Source organism: Calliopsis andreniformis, chromosome 3 (genome assembly GCF_051401765.1).
Source record: "Calliopsis andreniformis isolate RMS-2024a chromosome 3, iyCalAndr_principal, whole genome shotgun sequence".
In the NCBI taxonomy this organism is placed as follows: Eukaryota; Metazoa; Arthropoda; class Insecta; order Hymenoptera; family Andrenidae; genus Calliopsis; species Calliopsis andreniformis.
In genome coordinates this window covers 21762495-21772395 of record NC_135064.1, presented here as the reverse complement: position 1 = coordinate 21772395, position 9901 = coordinate 21762495, and positions in this window count along the sequence as shown.

The following is a 9901-nucleotide window of genomic DNA, read 5'->3' as shown; positions in this document are numbered from 1 at the left end:
TTCCCTTCGTGCGCACCCTTTCTCGATTCCAGATATGATACAGTTCCTAAGATTACAGCTGACTCAGGTAGACTCGTATCTAGATTTTCCAGTGTTCACATGCTCGTTACTTCATATTCAGATCAGATCTTGCCGATGCCTCGGTAAATCGTCCTCGCGAAAACAAAAATCAAGGGTAAAAGGGGAAAGATGCGTGTCAAGGTGTCGCGTCAGCATGCACAAAATTCATTGACTTCATTATGCATCGAGACAATCATGCGCGGCAGCATGCCAACTGCAAGGTGTTACGCTTGTGCATTCTTCGCGGATGCACGCAGATGCTAGGGGCTCGCGAAACAGTGATCAGTGACCGTGCTCTTCTCGAGAACGCTCCTCTCAAAACTGTTTCGAGCTTCCAGCGGTCCCGAACTCGCTGGATTTTCGAATGGGGTCACTGATTACGTGTTTCGAGCAGGGGTTTCAACTCGAGAAAACAGACACGCACATGCAGACAAAGATCGTGCCGTACACACAGATTCGGAGTTAACAATCTCGTGCAACTGCTTTTCCTGTTGCGTGGGCTAAAATTTTCGTATCTCAGTGTTTCCTATCGTGGGGGAGTCAAATTGTAAAATGTCAAGCGGCAACGATCGATAAAATGTACACCCGGACGACCCTAGCAGAGAAAACGAAGCTCTGTAACGCGTTTCCGGTGTAATACGATTGGGCTGGCGATACGCGATGCTTGTCCGCAGAGGCGGAAATTCAGGTATGCCGTTCCGTTATTGTCTGTAAAAATGAAAGTGTAAATCACTTTTAACGGTCACGACCCTCTCCTTCGGACGGAGGGGCATTAACGTTTACCCATCGCCTCGGCCTAGTGGTCTTCCTGCCACTTAAAACCTCTGCTGGCCAAGAAAATTTGTTCTATAGCGAGCCTAGAAATAGTGCGTCACGCTTGCCAGTATCGAGCTCCGTGTATTGTGCTTTGTATCTACATGTATGTACATATATAGGGTGATTCTGGCAATGGATGTGAGTTACAGCTCTGTTCGAAAGTGAATGTTCTGTCAAAAATTAACTCTTGTGTAATGTTTCGTAAGCGACTGAGGGAAAGGTAGAGAAACGTATCAGGAGAATTTAAATTTAGAAGTTTTGTGAAATATCTGTTGAAAATTTTGAAAAATAAGAAATTTTTGATATTATTTTTTATTTTTTCACACTTAAGCTGCGAATCTTCTATTTTCCATTACCTTTTAATTTTCATTCATGAAAAAGCTTTAACCTGTTCCATTTAAATGAATCACCCTATAAAATGAATAAACCAAATAACACGCAGAGATAGTACATACAGTACAATACCCAACGCGAATACCTCTCGAAAAAGAATTTATTCGAACACGAAATTCATGACACGTTCCTATGCAACCACAGCTGGAGCGATCTATATTTCGAGACCGACGCACGTATGGAAAAGAAGAATCGATAAGGAACAAGATTACAAATGGCTCGATGCACACAGATTCACGTACAGAAATAAACCGATTTCCGTATTAGTCAGTGCCCGTCTCCAGAGGCTCGTTAATTCGATATTCGAGCGTGACTTCGAAATCCCATTAAACTTTCGCGACAAAGTAAAATGCGCGTCGAATATAAAAATCCATCCAGCAACTTCTCGAATCCTGTCTCGAACCGAGCAAACGCCCGGTTAACCGTAACCCACGAACATGCACGGTGCGCATCGCCAAGCCCTTTACGCCCGCGAAAAACGAAACCGTGGGGATCAGCTGCGGTCTCCAGCCAGCGACACAGCCGTGCCCGTGCACGCGTGCACGCGCCCAGAGACAGGCCGCCCATGGGGAGGCTCGAAATCGATCTGGCCAAAGGAGCATTCCGAGCTCTAATCGCAATCGGTGTTTTTCTACATCGTACGAACACGTCCGCGCGCGTCTGAATCGCCCAGGAGCGTCGCGTATTGATTTTTCGCGTGGATAGCCGCGTGTGTAACGTCTAACCTCGTTTTCCCTCGAGGAACCCGGACCGCCGCGACTCGCGTATCGAGCTCTCGATCATACATATCGTCGACGAGCGCGAGCGACGCAGTTGCTGGAAGTTTCCTCGAAAAACGCACGGTGGGAGAGACTAGATCGATTTTGGGGGTTCGACCCTCGTCGCTGCGCTGGCCAACTCGAATCGAACCGCTTGCACGGGTCACCTTAGAGGATTAAGAGGATCGAAGGAAAATCGCGGTCGCGCGACACGCCAGGAACACGCACACGCGCGCAGAGACGTCGGGCATTGGGAACGACGGTGGTCTACTCTCACGGAATTATTGTCATCGATCGAAATGTTGTCGCATCGAGGAGGTTTCCGCTCCGATCGGGGGAACGCAATTCGGGAATGGAAAATGCGCGCGTGACGGAGCGCGAGTGACTCACCTCGTCTTGCGCGGCTCCCGCTGCGGAATCCTGCTACCGAAGAAGAGTTGCAGCTTCTCCGCGGCTTTCGGACACGATAGCACCGGAAACAGAGACGCGGGAGACGAGTACGAGGCGCTTAGGCGATTCTGTCCGCGCCTGGTCGGATGCTAGCCGTTTGTCAGTACCCTCGACAGCTGACGGCCAACGGCGTATTTTCGATTTTCGTTCGACTGACGCTCCTTCGTTGCTCTGTTCCCCTTCCTCTCTTGCTCGCCCTTCTTCTCCCAGGCCTGACGTGACGTGTGGAAACGCACCACGACCAGCAGACTAACGAGAGACCGTACCGTGTTCTCAAACCCACCGCACGATTACTATTGGCCCGAATGCACGACTCAGACTACGAACTGGTCAATGGGAATGCGCACTACCTCGTGCGCGGTACGTAGCGGATCGAACCGGTTACGGATGGTCTACTGACATCTTTCCATCGGGCTTCATACCCTGTCGGACGAGGAGGCCGCTTCCGCCATCGACTGCCTGCTCTGACCGACCTTGGATAAGGCGAACTTTCGCTTTATCGAGCTGGAGGATGAAGACTTACGGGACCTCTGTCGAAGGCGCAGGGGTTCATTGTTGAGGCACAAAGGCCGGCTGGGAGGTTTGCTCCATCGGCTGCGTAGAGATCCATGATACCTATTTGGGGAAGCGTATTCGCTGCTTTCATCGAGGTGGAGTTGCATTCGTTTCTGTTGATATATTTTATTTTCTGTAGCTAGGTTTATATTAGATTGTTGGTTTGTGTTGGGGAAAGTTTAGATAAATTGCTATTGTACTTCCTGCGTTTAAGGTGAAAGCAGATTGGAGGTGTTGTTTAATTATTTTAGAAAGAGAAGAAGTTTCATGTGATTCAGAGGACGCAAGGCCTGTTTGCAATATTAAGTATGCAGTGGGACTAGGCTCTAATCTGAAGTAGTTTTCATAAGAATTATCGCTACACTTAACAGGAACGATCTAGTTGGATCTAGTTTCAGCGTCAATAGAGTCAAAGGCACGTGGCCGTATGCTACATCTATCGAGCGTTCAGTAATTTGGAGTACAAGCTTTCTACGATCGGTAACAGTTTAAGGAATAGCTAAAAATTTGTGTAAACTTCCAAACAAACTAGCATAAACTATTTTTGCCTGAGAGGCAAAGAATAAAATTATATCTTTAAACTAAGGTTCATGATACCACAAAATATTAGAAGAAACCAATTTCACGTTTATACTTTTTCTATTCTTAAGTAGAAAAAAATACAGCAAACAACTCTCGAATTACACGTCGCCTACTTTCAGAGACTCAGAAAGAATTCTCAGAAAACTTCAAAGTCAAATTAATCGTCTCATAATTGAAATCACCGCGACTAGCCAGTTCCTTGGACCCACCACCCAAAATTTGCCTTTCACTACTACTTCAGCGTGTATTCTTGTACCAAACGTAAATCTGAAATTCAATTGCATTTCGGACAGTCACGTCCCACTTTCATCCCCGTCTCTTGATCAGTTACCATTTACCTCGTTCTCGAGATTAGTCCGCAAGAATCCCGAACCAGATTCGAACACGTTTCCTATCCGCCTTCTCTTTCCCCTTTCTCCTTCGTCTGCTGTTCCCTCCTTTCCTTCGTAATCGAGTCAAATATGAGAAGAATGGAACAACGAAACGGAAGTGTTCACCGAAGAGCTTAAGAGAGACGATCTGTTTTATGGAATTCATTTTGACGCGAGCAAGAGAGATTAAATTTGTGAAGGATGAGCTGGACGCGTGTGCCAGAGGAGGAGACCTTCCCGATAGAGACGGCGTTTTTGAATTGGTGAACGTGCAGCCAAGTAAAGGGTCGGATAAAATCGCGAGCCATTCTCCTCTGACAGTGACTACGCCCAGTCGACGACAGCGACGTAAACGAGAGTGTCTTCCACCCGCCTCGTCGACGGCCGAATAATCCTCCCTGGAGATTACTTGGCCAGCCGTGCCTTTATTTATGCTCGGTTAAGAGGATTTTAATACATGTCGAGTATCACCCAGTTTAGTAATTTAAAAAGACGCGCACCATAATTCTTCGCGGCGCCTTCGCAATGGGATCGCGCTACTGCAAAATATTTCCATGAAAGTAATCGCACGGAATAGCAGTCGTGGAACAGAACGATTCTAATAAGACAACCTCTCCTTTAGCGGGATTCGTCGTGTACTCATCTCCCTCTGGCTCGCTCGTAATCGCCATTGTCACCAGAGAAATCTCTGAACGTTTAATTAAACTTTTTCCCCCAGATTTTCGATTAATGCGTAGAGGCAGAAGCTGTATCAACAAAATGATATCAAATGGGGAATCAGACGCTGAATGATATTTTGATCGTAAATTATGTTATCAATATTTGTTGCAGGGATTAGTTTGCGTTTTGCAACTTGAAGTTTAGTGTTTGACATTTCATGGATATTGTGGAAGTTATGATACAGAGACTGATGTTGTTTGTCGCAGTTCAATTGCTATGCGGTTATACAGCATTTGTCATTGGTATCTATCATGCAATAGTAAATAGGGAGTTTCTGTTTCACCCTGGAGCTTTTCGAGTTTAAATAGGTGATCAAGAAATATTCTAATTAGTCATCGGTGGTGTAAATTTTCCTCAGACGTATGGATCAACTCTTTTCTCATCTCATTCGTTTCCTTGCTGTGAATTGAAGTTCTAAGAATCTAAGTTTCTTAGATCACTACTCTTCGTCTAGAGACGTAAACTACGCTAGCGCAATGTACTTTCGAAAATTTTAAATTATGAACGAAAATGCATTACCTCCGAGGAAACTTGAAGGTGGCGTAAGCGCTTTGAAAAGTCCCCGACCTGATTGCAAGATGTAGCGCTTCTCGCGTTAATGTGAGTCGCGACGATGAGACAACTTTGACTATATTGTCCCAACTAAGATGGCTTTGTTCTAGGTTGAATAATAATTAGGTACGCGGGAATGAGATTCTTAGGTTGCATCTTAAACGCCTAAGTATCTACAGAACGTGTCTGAGTAGAAGTTCACCGTCAAAACTGATTTCTTCCTTGCTCTCTCCGATAAAAGAATCCTCCTAATTTATTCATCTTTACGAAGCAGTCCTAAAACTTTCAATTCTTCTCGCTTGACTCCTCAAACGGGCCATAAACCTCGCGAGCCACTTGCTCCTCACACCTACAGCAGTCCGAAATAAAATTTCCATTGACGCTCTCCAATTTGGTGCGACACGACGAGCGTTACAACTCTCATAAAGTGGCGTACAAAGTACTATTCGTGTCTCAGAGAAGTCCCTTGGAAAGCATTAGAGGCAGTGGTTTCTACGGGACTTCTCATGCGACACGTACCTACGTATAGGACGAAAGTGACGGAAACCCAAGCAGCGCGAAATATCCGGCGCTAGACGTGACATTTCTTCTTCACATCCGTTTACGAGTTCCTGTGATGCGATTCGTTGCACCTGCACCCCCGCCACCCTTGCCCTTGCTCGCCTTTGGAATCTCTTCCACGAAGCGATATGCATTTCCCCCACTGTATTCGTCATAAAAATGTATATTTATGTATGTACACTTCCAACAGTCTGCTCCGCGGAATATATATTGTTGCGACGCGCAGACCCCCGTTAAACTGGACTCAGGGGCTGGTTCGGTAGCGCGGCCAGGTGGGGGCTGTTTGTAACACGCGTGTAACGTCGGGCGCATATTTTTCCTTGCGCCTACCGCCGCCTTACATCCACCCCTCTCGTCGACGTGCTTTTGACGCCGGAAACTCTCCACTGGAGGAGGCCAACCCCTTATATAAAAAGTTGTCAAGGGACGGTATTTAGTCTGTCAACCGTTGTGAAGAATCGCTGTAAGCCTCGTAGAGGGAGGCTTAAAGCTACTTTACATGGCTGCCTTTTTTACCTCGAAAACTTGGATGCTGATCGATATCGCCCGCTGACGCTCTTCTTCTCTCCCCCCTGCACTTTCCTTGGACTTCCAAGTTTTGTGTACCGTCGCGCCACTTTGCGTTGATTTATATCGCCACTTGATAAGCTCAAGTGTTATTCAATACGCCAGTACGTGACTGGAGCCAAATCCTCGATGCGTACTGGATTATTTAAGCAGCGTTGAGTGGCGTTTGAGCGAACCGTGAGTGTAATATGATTGGATCGAGGCGGCTAGGCGAGCTTTAACGCCGCGGAATTGCGCGATCCACTCTACTGAATATAGAATAGTTTTTAAAATGCGAGGTGAATGTGATCCCCGAGGATCCTTTCGTTGATCTTTATTAGTACTGTGTGGCTGTTAATCTTCCAGACACGACTGCGTAAAAAATTGAATCCAGGCGAGCTGCAACTTCTCGAATGGGATACGTACGCAACAAATTAAAGGGGAATGAACTTTCGACAAAGTTCCCGTCAGGGAAAAGATTAATGTACATTTTTTAACTTGCCCGGAAATTGGATAAGTTTGCGTAATGTTGCAAACATTATTCATGACAGGGACGTCTCTCTGTTGCAAATGATCGGCACTCTGCAACCGATGGGGTTGCTTCCCTTGGCGAATCGTTATCTACGAGATCCTCGAGTGCACTCGATCTTGAAAAGAGTCTCGATCGTTAAGAAGTTCGGAAATTCTCTCCTCGAGAAAGGAAGAGAATCTTTCGTGGATCTTCGTCCCGATTCGGGGAGATTAACCGAACGCAACGAGCGTTTCCTAGATACGCTGGGGCGAATTAAAATCTTCTGAAGGCGATTTCAAAGAAAGGAACCTTTTTTCCTTTTTTTATCTGCCTCGACGACGAATAGCTTTGCATTTTTCGGTCGGACTAATAAGGACTGAGGCACGTCTTCGACGTAGCGACGAAAAGCTGACGTAAGTTCGGGTTTGTTCATGCAAATCCTTGAGTCCGTCATGATTGCGCGACAAATTTTAATTCAACGTCTCGCAGGATCGGTACGATCGTAAAAGTTCTTCGCCTGTGGCGGAAAGGCCACGTCCGTTCTGGTCGAAGGGAACCACTCAAAATGGTAATAAGAAAGTTCACAGGTTAATCAGGACATTTGTGACATACCAATTTTCTTACTGATTTCCGATACATAAGGGAATCGGCGATGATATTACTTTTTATGCTCTTGGAATTTTAAATGGTTCTCTGATTTATTTAAACATCTCTGCGATGTTCCATTAATATATTACCCTTGGCAAAAAGTTTTCGATCAAACCTAACAATATGAAATTATTTAAAGATATTGTAATTTTCGAAATGTAAAATATGCTGTTATATAAATATAAAATGTATGAGAATGTTAGATCAGTTTGGTTCAGTGGTATTTTACGTTTTTTGAAACTACGATATTTTTAACAAACTTTTTATCGTTGCGTTTGATCGAAAACTGTTTGCCAGTGATAGTATTACGTTCCCTTTGTATTATATAAATTCAAAGTTAAAAATGTTCATGGAAATATTTCGTGTCCAAAGTAACGAGATCTAATTCCACCTCGGTGGGTTTAAATGAATATTAATCAGCGTTAACGTGGAATACCATCGGTCACTGTCGTAATTCTTTCCACTCTTTTCATCCAGATTGTTTGCCCTGTAAACTTGCTGTCAAGACAGAGTTTTCGTATCTACTTTTAAAAATGTCTCTGGTAAAATTATATGAATTAAAGATGAACGGGCTCCGAACCTAATAGCATTCTACATCTCTTCATCAGAAACGTTCTACTGAAATCCTGTTAGCAAACTCTTATCTGAATAGTGGATATTTCTCTCCACATTTTCCTACCATTTTTCCTCATACTTTTCATCAGCATATATTTCACGTTGCGTGAAATGAAAATGGTACTACTAACCATCACATAGGTTTAGGACACCAATCCCAAAGAAAAATCGTTAAAATGACATTATACGTAACTTTTCTATAACGACATAAAAAATCTTCACGATATACATTTACAACCAGTAGCAAGAAGTAACTTGACGAGGAAACTGGGACACAAAGGTATAAAAAATGCATCGAGAATCGTTAGAACAAAAGCGAGATGTAACGCTAGGGAGGACCAGCAAATCTCGAAATCGTTAAGCTGGAGATCTCGAATCGGTACACGTCCCGTGAGTATTTTTTACACGTTCGTTGATGATGCTAGTGGCGGGCCACACAGCAAAGATCTCAGAGAGGGTAAAAGATATAGCAATGAGACACCAGGGTGTGCTTGGTTCGAGTACAAGGGAGGTCGGTTACCTCGTTGTTTCCTCGCCGACACTGGCAGAAGTATCGCCACAGATCCCGTCGCGCATTTGTACGTAGGGAGAGAAAAAGAACGGACACGTTATCGTCGTTTGTATCCTCGGCGTATATTCATATAAATATTGCATTCCCAGGAACACGTGAGTCGGTTACGCCTACAAGACAGTGAACCGAATTGCGTATTAATATTAAATCTCCACGAAAGTCTGCGGTATCGTGGATACACTGTCGCGTTCAATAACGTGGGCTACTGCTTCGGTATATTTTAATCAGAATTTATGCATAATGTATATTATTTTTCTATATGTATTTGTATTCAATTAGTGAGAGTTTGCGAGAATTTTCATTTAAAATTATAGAGTAATATCGAAAGTTTACATTACGAAATTGTAATATAAATAGTATGGATTTCAAGTACAGCGGAAACATTATAATCCATTTGCTTTGCTAGCAATGAAGCTTATATGGACGAGAGAGCGTAAACATTGGATTTCGATGAGTGATGGCACCATCGACTCTGGTAAAATTTTCTACATTTTTGAATGAAGGAATATTACATTTATCATGAGCTGGCGGATATACGTGGCCGCACCACGTGATTAAATATTCAGTTGATCAGGGCGTATTCACGAGAGGAAAAGTTCACGTGGAGATAGCGATGCGAGTAGGGGCGTAGGATATTACGGTTGGATTCTAATGGAGACAAACGTCACTCCTGCGACCTCTTTCCTGCACGTTTGTCGAGGTACCGCGAAATGATTTCGTGCTTTCAGACCTACGTTCGGTTGAGAACGGATTCAATGCATCATGATTAAGTCATGATAAATTACGAAGACATAGATGTTATAATATGTATTAGTATATGGCCAATCAGACTAATATATTTATGCATATACCTTGTGAAAAAATATGAATTAGGTATTTGATAAAAGATAAGAAAAACTTGAACAAATTAGAGGTGTGATTTCGATTAATTGTACTGACAGGAATTATGTTCTTGAGCCATAGTTTAAGTTTTCTTTACATAATATGACAGTATGAAGAGATAGCGTGAACAAGTGTGAGCGTTATAGCACGTTCAAGCGGTTTTGCGCATGACCAGAGCACATCTATTATTCGCTGAATATATTGGAAATATTCGATCAGCATACATATTCATAAGCTTAAGGCGTCACGTGGAATTACCTACGAAAATTCACTGGCAGATGAATAAACCGTGTTTCCCCTTGGGTAATAC